At 35.7% G+C, this 12,421-nt stretch overlaps 1 long non-coding RNA gene across 3 annotated transcripts in view; it reads right to left on the bottom strand.

Moving 5' to 3' along the window:
- LOC121422864 overlaps nt 1-11,268 on the bottom strand; it is a 46,891-nt gene extending 35,623 nt beyond the window's left edge. For all 3 annotated transcript variants that reach the window (XR_005971198.1, XR_005971200.1, XR_005971197.1), the window contains exon 1: nt 11,198-11,268. This is a non-coding gene — a long non-coding RNA (uncharacterized LOC121422864). The remainder of the gene's footprint in view (nt 1-11,197) is intronic.
- Nucleotides 11,269-12,421: the final 1,153 nt, after the last annotated feature.

Consider the following 12,421-nt stretch of genomic DNA (forward strand, 5'->3'; position numbering starts at 1 on the left):
TTGGTCACATTTGCTCTACGGGGGCCATACGGCGAGTTGAAAATAGCTGTTTTTTGTCCAACTACATGTGTATACATGTAGGTGGTTTGAATTAAAAGTAATAAAACGGCTGTTTTCGACTCTCCATACGGCCGCAGTAGAGCAAATGTGACCAAGGTATTACTCTCATATTCATTATTCTCTACATTTTGTATAAATACTGAAAAGTAAGCTTTCACTGGTAATTTTATAACAATAAACATTGTTTGGTTTTGCTTTCGGAGGAAACATACTGTACATTTTTAGATAACGGCCACAAGGCCTGTATACTGTAGTAGTTGTACACAGAATTTTTGTGATTTTTATTTGGTAAAACAGGAGGTGAAGTGATATTATTATTATTATTAATTGTTTTGCGTCACCTGTGCCTGGGAGGCGAAAAGCGAACTGAATCACTATGACCCGCAGGTCTCTCCTCCCGATATAACTGATTGGGGGTAATGCAGGTGGGCCACTACACCGGGGTTTCCCCCTACTCTTATACGAATAATGCAGTGGGTTCTTAACATGCAAAGGTGGTGACTCTCCTCTACACGGGGCCTCCATTTAACGTCCTATCCGAGGGACAGAGTGTTTTCCATTGTAACATAGCCTGCATCTATGAAACATGGGAGAGACGTTTACACACAACGCACTGGCTTCAGTCATCCGCCCGGGGTGGACTCGAACCCACGATCTTTGACGGGCAGACGCGTTACCAACTGAGCCAACACCGCTCTCTATATATTTTACAATGAATTTTCATTTTAAAAAGGAGAAGCTTAATCTTTTCTAGAATTAATCAGTCAACTTTGAATAATGCAATACCGGGTAATTTATTCAAAATCACATCTTTCAATTTCAAGTGACGGGATATGCTATCATCCTCAGCGAGCTGAACATGCTTTATCTTTCCATCTCAACTAGTTTGCCCATCTCCTTTACCATCAATGGTTTTCATTTGCCCCACTATAATGATTTCTTCCCAAATGACTACATGTGCTTCCATGGAAGCCTTCCGTTTCATTGGCTGTGATGAGCACTGTTTACCATGTAACGTTACCACCCATTGGATGGCAGAGTTACCATAATTTAGTAACTTTTATGCAACAAATATGGCACGCATATAAGGAATCAATTAAATATATATTTCACTTAAAAAATATATCTTTCTCTTCCACTAAACCATTTCACTTAAAGAAATTTATATTTCACTTTCAAAAATATATTCCACTTTATCAAAAAAATATATTTCACTTTAAAAAATATGTTTCACTTTAAAAAAAAAAGTATTTCACTTTTCCCCAAAAAATATGTTTCACTTTTCAAAAAAATATATTTCACTTTTCAAAAAAAAGATATTTCACTTTTCAAAGAAATATATTTCACTCTTCTAAAAGATATATTTCACTTTTCAAAAAGAAAATATTTCACTTTTCTAAAAAAAATATATTTCACTTTTCCCAAAAAATATATTTCACTTTCCAAAAAAATATATTTCACTTTCCAAAGAAATATATTTCACTCTTCAAAGAAATACATTTCACTCTTCTACAAGATATATTTCACTTTCCAAAAAAATATATTTCACTTTTTCAAAAAAATATATTTCACTTTTGAAAAAAAAATGTTTCACTTTTCAAAAAAAAATCATTTCACTTGATACATTTTAATTTTGAGAGAAAGCAAATCCTTTCACTTTTGTTGGATAACACATGCGGCTGCCGTATTAGACCGTAACTATCCTCACGGAAATATCCATTCCTCTCGCTACGAAAAACATTTCACTCGTGTTGCAAATTCATTTCACTCAGTTGCAAAAAAATACGTTCCTCTTTTTTCTCGGCCTGTAGGCGGCGCGCACCATTCTTGGCGGGACGAGGAGAAGGTACATGATATATCTATCTATCTATCTCTCTCTCTGCCTAATATATATCTATCTGTTTAAATATGTCTATCCTTCTATCTATCTATCTAATATCTATTTATTTCGTTTAATGTCTGTATATCTGTGTATTTATCATTCAATCTTTATATCTATCTATCTATTTATCTACCTATCTATCTTATGTCTATCTGTTCAGAATACATATGTCTATCCGTATGTCTACTTTTTATCTTTCAATCTAATAACTATTGATCTGTCTAAATAGTTATGTCTGTTTATTTGTTTGTTTAACTATTTAATATCTATCTATCAAATTTGTTTAATATGTTATTCTATCTATCTACCTATCAATAAATATATCGATCTATTTTCTCTCTCTCTCTCTCTCTCTATCTATCTATCTATCTTTCTATCTATCTATTTATCTATCTGTCTGTCTATCTGTGTATGTACCTATGTATCTACCTGTCTCTGAATCTATGTGTATATCAAATATGATATCATTATCACCGCTGGGAATCATCGTATTTTTTTCATCAATCATTATCAGTATCAGCCTCCTCATCGTATTTTTTTTATCGTCAATGTCTATCTGTCCGATACCTATCTATCTGTTTATATCTATCTACCTATCCATCTGTCTATCTATCTATCTATTAATCAGGGGCCGCGGAACGGTTTTCAAAGCGGGGGGGGGGGGTGACCATGCAAAAAATCACAATCATACGGTCATTTTTACGGTTTTGGAAAAAAGTAAAGGGGGCTGCCCCCCCCAGCTTCCGCGGCCCCTGTTAATATCTATCTATCTATCTTCTATTATCTATCCACCTATCATTTATCTCTCCATCAATCTATCTATTTATCTCTCCATCAATCTATCTATTTATCTATCTTTCTTATATGTATCTGTTTGAATATGTATGTCTGTTTTTGTCTATTTATCTTTCATACTTATATCCACTCATTTGTTTAAATAATTATGTTTGTTTATCTCTGCATCTACGACAGACCACCTAATTCGTCCGTACGACGAATTAAAATCTAATTTCACTTGTTACATTTTAAATCTGAGATAAAACAAATCCTTTCACTTTTGTTGGATAACACATACGGCTGCAGTACTTAGACCGTAAGTAAATTTCGTTCTTCACGTAAATATCCCCATTCCTCTCGCTACGAAAAACATTTCACTCATGTTGCAAATTCATTTCACTCAATTGCAAAAAATACGTTCCTCTTTTTTCTCGGCCTGTAGGCGGCGCACACCATTGTTGGTGGGACGAGGACAATGCACCACGAGGTGGGCCCATAAACACAAATTGTAAAGTTTGAATTTATCGCTGATTATGCACAATAGCCAGGGCAATCAGCTGTTGCATTCGGCCCTACGATCAATCTTTAACCTTAGCACGGTCTGGCTATAGGCATGAATACTTCATACATACACTATCTACGGAGCTGAATGGTCAAGGTATAAGTGTTGAAATTTCCCTTTTCTCCCTTCCGTCTGTCTTTTACTTCATTGACATACGATGGTCATAATGATTGATGAAATGAAGCTTACAAAAAGCTACATTTCACCGGTCAACTCGCTTGTACCTGCAATGCAAAACCAAAATCTCTCCATTTTGTATGAGACATGAATGGGGGGTCACCATCCTTAGAACAGACATAAAAAGTGAGTATACGGGACTGAAGTTGGGTAATGACATCATGGACATTCTCGGCTAACACCACAGAGATGTACACTAATTGCGCGTTATATAAGTATCTCTATGGCTAACACCAACCTTTTCGGGCTGAGCGATGACGTCATCATCCATCTTCAGTCCCGAATACTCACTTTTTATGTCTGTTCTAAAGATGGTGACCCCCCCCCCATCACGTCTCGGAAAAAATGGAGAGAATTTGGTTTTGCAGTGCAGGTACAAGTGAGTTGACCAGTGAAATGTAGCTTTTTGTAAGCTTCATTTCATCAATCATTATGACCATCATATGTCAAATTTGAAGTAAAAGACAGACAGAATGGAGAAAAGGGAAATTTCAACACTTATACCTTGACCATTCAGCTCCGTAGATAGTGTATGTAAAAAGCATTCATGCCTCATGCCTACAAAACGTTATAGCCAGACCGGCCGTACTAAGGTTAGCGATTGATCGTAGGGCCGAATGCAACAGCTGATTGCCCTGGCAGCTGTGTATAATCAGCGATAAATTCAAACTTTACGATTTGTGTTTATGGGCCCACCTCGTGGTGTATTGTCCTCGTCCCACAAACAATGGTGTGCGCCGCCTACAGGCCGAGAAAAAAGAGGAACGTATTTTTTGCAATTAAGTGAAATGAATTTGCAACATGAGTGAAATGTTTTTCGTAGCGAGAGGAATGGGGATATTTACGTGAAGAGCGAAATTTACTTACGGTCTAATACTGCAGCCGTATGTGTTATCCAACAAAAGTGAAAGGATTTGTTTGATCTCAGATTTAAAATGTAACAAGTGAAATTAGATTTTAATTCGTCGTGCGGACGAATTAATTGGTCTGTCGTAGATACAGAGATAAACATACATAATTATTTAAACAAAGGAGTGGATATAAGTATGAAAGATAAATAGACAAACAGACATACATATTCAAACAGATACATATAAGAAAGATAGATAGATAGATGGAGAGATAAATGATAGATGGATAGATAATAGAAGATAGATAGATAGATATTAACAGGGGCCGCGGAAGCTGGGGGGCAGCCCCCTTTACTTTTTTCCAAAACCGTAAAAATGACCGTATGATTGTGATTTTTTGCATGGTCACCCCCCCCCCCGCTTTGAAAACCGTTCCGCGGCCCCTGATTAATAGATAGATAGATAGACAGATGGATAGGTAGATAGATATAAACAGATAGATAGGTATCGGACAGATAGACATTGACGATAAAAAAATACGATGAGGAGGCTGATACTGATAATGATTGATGAAAAAAATACGATGATTCCCAGCGGTGATAATGATATCACATTTGATATACACATAGATTCAGAGACAGGTAGATACATAGGTACATACACAGATAGACAGACAGATAGATAGATAGATAGACAGAAAGATAGATAGAGAGAGAGAGAGAGAGAGAAAATAGATCGATATATTTATTGATATAGGTAGACAGATAGAATAACATATCAAACAAATTTGATAGATAGATAGATATTAAATAGATAAACAAACAAATAAACAGACATAACTATTTAGACAGATCAATAGTTATTAGATTTAAAGATAAAAAGTAGACATATGTGTTCTGAACAGATAGACATAAGATAGATAAATAGATAGATAGTTAGATATAAAGACTGAATGATAAATACACAGATATACAGACATATTAAACGAAATAAATAGATATTAGATAGATAAATAGATAGATAGATAGATAGAAGGATAGACATATTTAAACAGATGGATATATGTTAGGCAGAGAGAGAGAGAGATAGATAGATATATCATGTATCTTCTCCTCATCCCGCCAACAATGGTGCGCGCCGCCTACAGGCCGAGAAAAAAGAGGAACGTATTTTTTTGCAATTGAGTGAAATGAATTTGCAACACGAGTGAAATGTTTTTCGTAGCGAGAGGAATGGACATTGCCGTGAGGATAGTTACGGTCTAATACGGCAGCCGCATGTGTTATCCAACAAAAGTGAAAGGATTTGTTTTCTCTCAAAATTAAAATGTATCAAGTGAAATGATTTTTTTTTTAAAAGCGAAACATTATTTTTTTTAAAAGTGAAATATATTTTTTTGGAAAAGTGAAATATATTTTTTGGGAAAGTGAAATATATCTTTTAGAAGAGTGAAATATATTTCTTTGAAGAGTGAAATATATTTCTTTGAAAAGTGAAATATATTTTTTTGGAAAGTGAAATATATTTTTTGGGGAAAAGTGAAATATATTTTTTTTTAGAAAAGTGAAATATTTTCTTTTTGAAAAGTGAAATATATCTTTTAGAAGAGTGAAATATATTTCTTTGAAAAGTGAAATATCTTTTTTTTTGAAAAGTGAAATATATTTTTTTTGAAAAGTGAAACATATTTTTTTTGGGAAAAGTGAAATACTTTTTTTTTTGAAAAGTGAAACATATTTTTTAAAGTGAAATATATTTTTTTATAAAGTGGAATATATTTTTAAAAGTGAAATATAAATTTCTTTAAGTGAAATGGTTTAGTGGAAGAGAAAGATATATTTTTTAAGTGAAATATACATTTAATTGATTCCTTATATGCGTGCCATAAACAAGGGCCTTACTTGAACTCTTGACAATAAGGTGCAACACACTGTATATTACATCCAGGGCATTCACATATTGATTGCTCCAATGCCCAACTATAGGCATAGCCAAAATGCTTGATCAAGATCAATATTCAGTATGACATTGAAGTAATATGCTTGATTGCATGCATGATTTTCCATTCTAAATGCTATTATCCTATGATCCCCTTTATACACTGACAGCAAACCTCAATATTTTACATATATGGGGAATTGTTCGTTAAATATCTCGGATCTAGGGTAATACTAAAAGTAAGTTACTTCTACACTACAGAGTACAGTACATGTAGGTAGTATACATTATCCACATAAGGTTGTACACTTTATTAAAAAACAGCTTTTCCTGGATATTGTCTTTCTTGGGAATCGAAAGGGAGCAGCAAAAAATCCTACTTACATGTATATTCCTTTTACTCTGTGTGGCATGTAGGGAGACATTTCTCATTCCTCTACACTGTATATGTGGGTTTTTAATATAGATACACTGCTGTAGTCACATAAAACGTGTAATGTCTTCAGTAACAACATTACAACACTACAACATCAAAATAAATGCAATTGTTTCATTATACACACTATTCACCAGTCAGTTTGTTACAGCGTGCCAGATGTGTGAACTGAACAGTGTTAATGAGAATATGAAATATTGATCAACAATTCACTCAACAGCATTGCAGAAATAACAGCTGAATTGTGCAGCTCTCCGAAAGAGAAGTCAAGGTCGCTTTTTTCTATCTACTTTATTTTTTCTCTCTGTTAATAAAGTGCATGGCTCCTCTGTCTTTCGAAAGGCATGAATATAGGGGTGTACAGTTTACACATGTAACTTTATGTTAGAACATTATACTGTACATGTACTGCTCAAAAGCTATATTGCATGGCATCTTGATGGCTGTGGATGGGTACATGTATACATACACACATGTATACACTGTGTATATCATTGAAGGTGACTAATACCCTGCCTATGCCATCACCATGACAATGCAGTTTGCTACATAATTTAGAAATTGAATCTTGCATGTCTTTACCCCTTGTTTTTATGAATAGTAGGAATTGATGGAGACCGCAGTACATGTAGTTTGCTTGGTCACTCTGCTGTAGTGACTTTGCATGAAGAGAGGATGAAAAACAGTATTTTACTTTCCATGGTTTCAAATCCAGACATGTGAGAATGCCTAAAATAATGTCATGATGTTTGATTAATCACATCTAGTGATAATGGTATTAAGCCATAAGCTCCTGTTATAAGCATTAAAGCCAAAAGGGATGGTCCGGGCTGAAAATATTTATAGCTAATATAAATAGAGCAAAATGCTGAAAATTTCATCAATACCGGATAACAAATAACAAAGTTATTGTATTTTAAAGATTTGCATTATTCTGGTGCAACAGTTCTAGGCATGTCTTCAGGAATATTTATGAGGTGGGCTGATGATGTCACATCCCTACATTTCTTTTTCACACAAAGTGTTATTAAATGAAATCATAGTTGCTTCATTTTTTTCATACATGTGTAAGTGATGTGTCTCCATTATGATGAAATAAGTTGCAGTAATAAATGAATAATGCACTATTTTATCAGTGGTTAATCCACTTGTTTTAGTTCTTGGTAGAAAATTCTGAGTTAACCTAAAATACAAAAGAACAAGTGACATCATCAGCCTACCTAATGAATATTCATGAAGGCATGCCTAGAATGTTTCATCAGAATAATGCAAATCTTTGAATTTGTTACTTGTTGTCCAACTTTGATCAAATTTTCAGCATTTGGCTCTGTGAAGTTTACTTTATTTATTGAAATAGAAATATCTCCAGCATGGAGCATCCCTTTTAATAGTGTAATGTTTGATAAAGCTTCTAGTATAAACATTAAGGATCTATACATCTTCAAGATTTTTTGTAGATGTCTGATTTTTATTGACTTGCTCTTCTGGGGAACTCAAATAAACACAATATTGCCCTTGTATAAAGACTTGGGAAGTGTGACGTCATCAATTTTCACTTTTTGCATTTCAGCGTTTTTGATACCATATTTTGGTAGCTCGCATGATGAAAAACCCCCTTACCCAAATTTGGTGGAATTCTCTCCATGGGGACCCAAATTATGACCTTATGAATACCTTAGCCCATTGAAGTCAATGTATTATTGACCTCTCAGGATTCTAAATGGCAGGAACCAGGCCAGGCCAATAATACATTGACTTCAATGGCTCGTATTCTGAAGTCTGGCTTAACTTAATCTCGGGTTTAAAGTTGTGGTTTAAGTATGGATAGCCCATTGTTACATAAATCACTAACGGTAGATACATCATTTTTCAGCTCATTTGGCTCTCAAATCATTCATAATTGTCTAGGAAATATAAATAGATATTATCTTCACCATCGATGAATCAGGAGAGAGCACATTCAACATAAGAAACATACAACTTAATGACAAAATATACTTTTGGCTTCCCATACTTAAACCACAACTTTAAACCTGAGTTTAAGTTAAACCCGACTTCAGAATACACACCAATGGGGCTAATTAAGTATTCATGAGGTCATATCTCAGGCCCCCATGGAAGATTCCCACAAAATTTTGGTAGTAGTTGTTTTTCATCATGCATGGTATAACGCTGAAATGCAAAACAAAAAAGTTTTTTGTGATATTATCACTTCGGTACTCTGTATGATTCTGTTGAGGGCAAGATATTTGATATTCCCCTCATCAAGGCTAGCATCAATATCAGATTTTAAAGGAGTTCACTCTCAAGAAAAGTTTGTTGTAAAATTACCAGAAAAAAAACTATACAGGCCAATTGTAGGTTTGAGCATGGGCAGAAATCCCTCCCCAAAGGTAGGGGGACCTGGGGCCGATTCAGGATTTTCCAAAAGTGGGGGGCACATTTTCCCATGGAATTTTTTTAAAACGTTATCACCCAAAATGTAAGGTCATTTTGTCAAAAAAAATTGACAAGCAAAAAAAAAGAAAAGAAAAAAAAGGTTATCACTTTCAAAAAGGGGCACACTTGGGAAAAAAAGGTTCTTTTTCTATTACGAATTTTCACAAAGACCACAAATAGTAGGGGGACATTTGATATTGTGTCCCCCACCCCTCCCCCCCCCTCCAAATGGTAGGGAAGACATGTCCCTTTCAGTTGTACAATTTACTATGTCCCCTGTCCTTGATAGAATTTTGTGTTGTCTACAATTCGATCACAGTAGATTGAATGTAGGCCTGTGATACTCTGATATCAAATTGGAAGCTTTAAGTTTAATACATCAATTTTGCATTGGCACTATGGCAGGACGTGAATAGACCCAAAAGAACAGCAAAAGACAAGAAGAATACTCATTTGTATTAAAGCTTTTCTCTCTAAACCTTACTTTGCACTTTTAAGAGGCATAATTAAAATACAAGGTTATGCACTAAATTTTCTGATATTTTTTTTTCATGATGCTTTAATTATTGTTGCATCAGAGGCCACGGAATCTCCCTCCAAACTTTTTTTTAATAAACATGTACAGAAGTATCTAAACATTATCATCCAATTGTGTTTTTTGCATGCTAACCACCTCTAAATCTCCCACTTTCAAAACCATTCTGCAGCCACTGTGTAATATTTGAGAGAACTTCTGGTAATGCGTTTTAGGGGACTAAATTATTTACATGTACACACAATGTGGTTGCTAACTTCACCCAATTCACTCCAGAATGTCTCACTGTAAAATAACTTATAGCCTCATCCATTCCTGCAGGTGCTGCCACTCCCACCCCTCCCCCTCCTCTCTGAGTCTATGTAGGAGGTGGGGTCTTGGAGGGGCTCCCAATTATAAATGGCAGTGTGATAAGTTTGGTGAAGTTAGACCAAAAGCTTCGGTCTCTGTTATGCTGGTTGTTCTGCTGAACTATTTGGCTCCACTCACCAAATACAGAGACCGAAGTTCTAGCTCGATCTGTACAGGGGACTCAATGGCCACAATTATATGTTTATGTATTAAGTTCGGATAAAACAGGGAAGTGAAGTTGCGTGACAGCCACCTGGTGACAGCCAAAATAAGTCACTGCTTTTTCCCCTTTTAAGACTATTTTCCGCGTTTTGGTGCATTTCAGGCCAAAACGGAATGTTTATTTTGGTAGTTTTTTTTTTTTAATGAAATAAAGACAAAAATCGATGTGCCCCGTCGGGAAGATTTTGCATTGTTAACCCCCTAATGGTGGCTGCACGATAGCGAGCCGTCTGTGTACAAGGAGAAATTAAAAAAATTAAAAATGTTTAGAAACTCCTCAAAACAGACGGCTGCCAGCTGTCTAGGTGAAGTTTTATTAGCGGTCACTTATTGGTACAAATAATTTAGTCCCTAACCTAAACAAAAGGATTTTTACTGATCTCTAGATCTAGACCCTTTACTTTAGACTTGCCAAAATAGACAAAGTCAAACTAAAGTCAAGAGTAAGACCAATTTTCTATTATCTTCTTGTCTTCATGACTTCTGTAAATATTTTATTTTTTCCTCCCCTCTTGGCTTCATCTTCATTTACACCTGTACTGTACTATTGACTCGTAATTGTACTAACAGGTAACTTTCGTCTTCACTACTAACATGACTAAGTTCAAATCTTGGCACTGGCTTATTTATCATCATTAATCCATCACCAGCAACCAAATCCCATCATCAAGACATTAGCATCATAACAATAAATGAGTTATCCTGCTGTAAAATGACGCAGTTAGAGAAAAAACTAGCAGGTATCCGGTACCGTACACTAGTACCGGTATAGTCACTGGCGCATCGACTCGCGAGACAGCTCCGCCAAACGATCGGCGAGTCCAGAGAATTGGCATCGGTGGAATAGCATTATTAGCAGATAAGCCAGAAATTCTTCCTAAAAATCCGGGTACTATGTGTGTGCGTAGTATTGAACTCAAAAATATCAAATTAATAATCATTTACAAAATAAATGTAATCTCCTTACCGCCTCCTAAACTGCCAAAACATGAAAACGGGGCAAGGCGCTCACACCACACTCACAGAGCTCGGATGCAGGGACGGACACCAATTCTGCAATTTTTTCAACCGTAGTTTTACAAAAGACGTTCAATGTTAAATTATTAATGTCTTGAAATGAATGATGACACATATAGGCCTATACTTTGATTTTGCTACATATGAGGTGTTTTACAGTGTTCTAAACTAACGTATTTTAAACTAACGTATTTCATGTTTATTTTAGCTAAACTACGTGATGGACGTAACATTATAATAATTTACTAGTATAAACTTTACGTTTATAGTAGACTACGACTGGGCGTTGTGTGGTGTGCGCCTGCATTACATGGCCAAGGGGAAGTTGCCAGCTGATGATGCAGAGGTTCGAGGTTCGAGCCCCAGTCTTTTGGATGGTGACGTTAAAGGCCGACCCAGACGTAAATAGCCATATCTGATTGATAAACACACACGCATGCACCTGTAATCCAATTTATCTTGGGGGAAATAGTACAAATTGATGAGGGATGGTGGGATGCAAAGGTTCCAAGTTCGAGCCCTGCATGGTCTTTCGGATGTTCCGCATGGTGACTTTAAATGTGAAACCTGGGGAGCGTTTCATGAAAGGACTTGTCAGACGTTTTATCCGACAAGTCCTATGTTATCCGACAGTTACTTTAGTAACGTTGCTTCTCAACCAATCAGAATCCAGGAAAGTTGTCAGATCTGACTACTTGTCGGACGAAAATACTGATGAAACGCCCCCCTGGCCATGTAGTCAGACAACAAATTTGAGGGAGCACAACAAAACGTCTGTGAAGAAATTCCTGATCGAGGAGCGATTTTTTTTTACCTTTTTAAAATGAAAATCTTTTGTCATCTCTTGGAATTAAATTATTTCGATCATTACTAATTCCATCTCTGCGTGGCACAAAGAGATTATATAGAAAATAAGCTAATTTTGTCGAGGATGACGTATCTGACCACCCCCGTGCCCCTAAACAGGTTTTTCTGTGTCCGTACACAGCAGAGGGGGAATATTTTAATTTTTTTTTCAATAGCAATATCTCACAGAGTTTTAAGTGAGTGAGAATCAGATATTCAAATTTCAATATGGAAATCGTCAACAATAATCGATACAGGCCAAAATGAAGTTCAGTCGCTTCAGTCATTCACTCGAATATTCTTCAAAACTTTACACCCCCCCCCCCCT

This window comes from Lytechinus variegatus, chromosome 10 (genome assembly GCF_018143015.1).
Source record: "Lytechinus variegatus isolate NC3 chromosome 10, Lvar_3.0, whole genome shotgun sequence".
NCBI lineage: Eukaryota > Metazoa > Echinodermata > Echinoidea > Temnopleuroida > Toxopneustidae > Lytechinus > Lytechinus variegatus.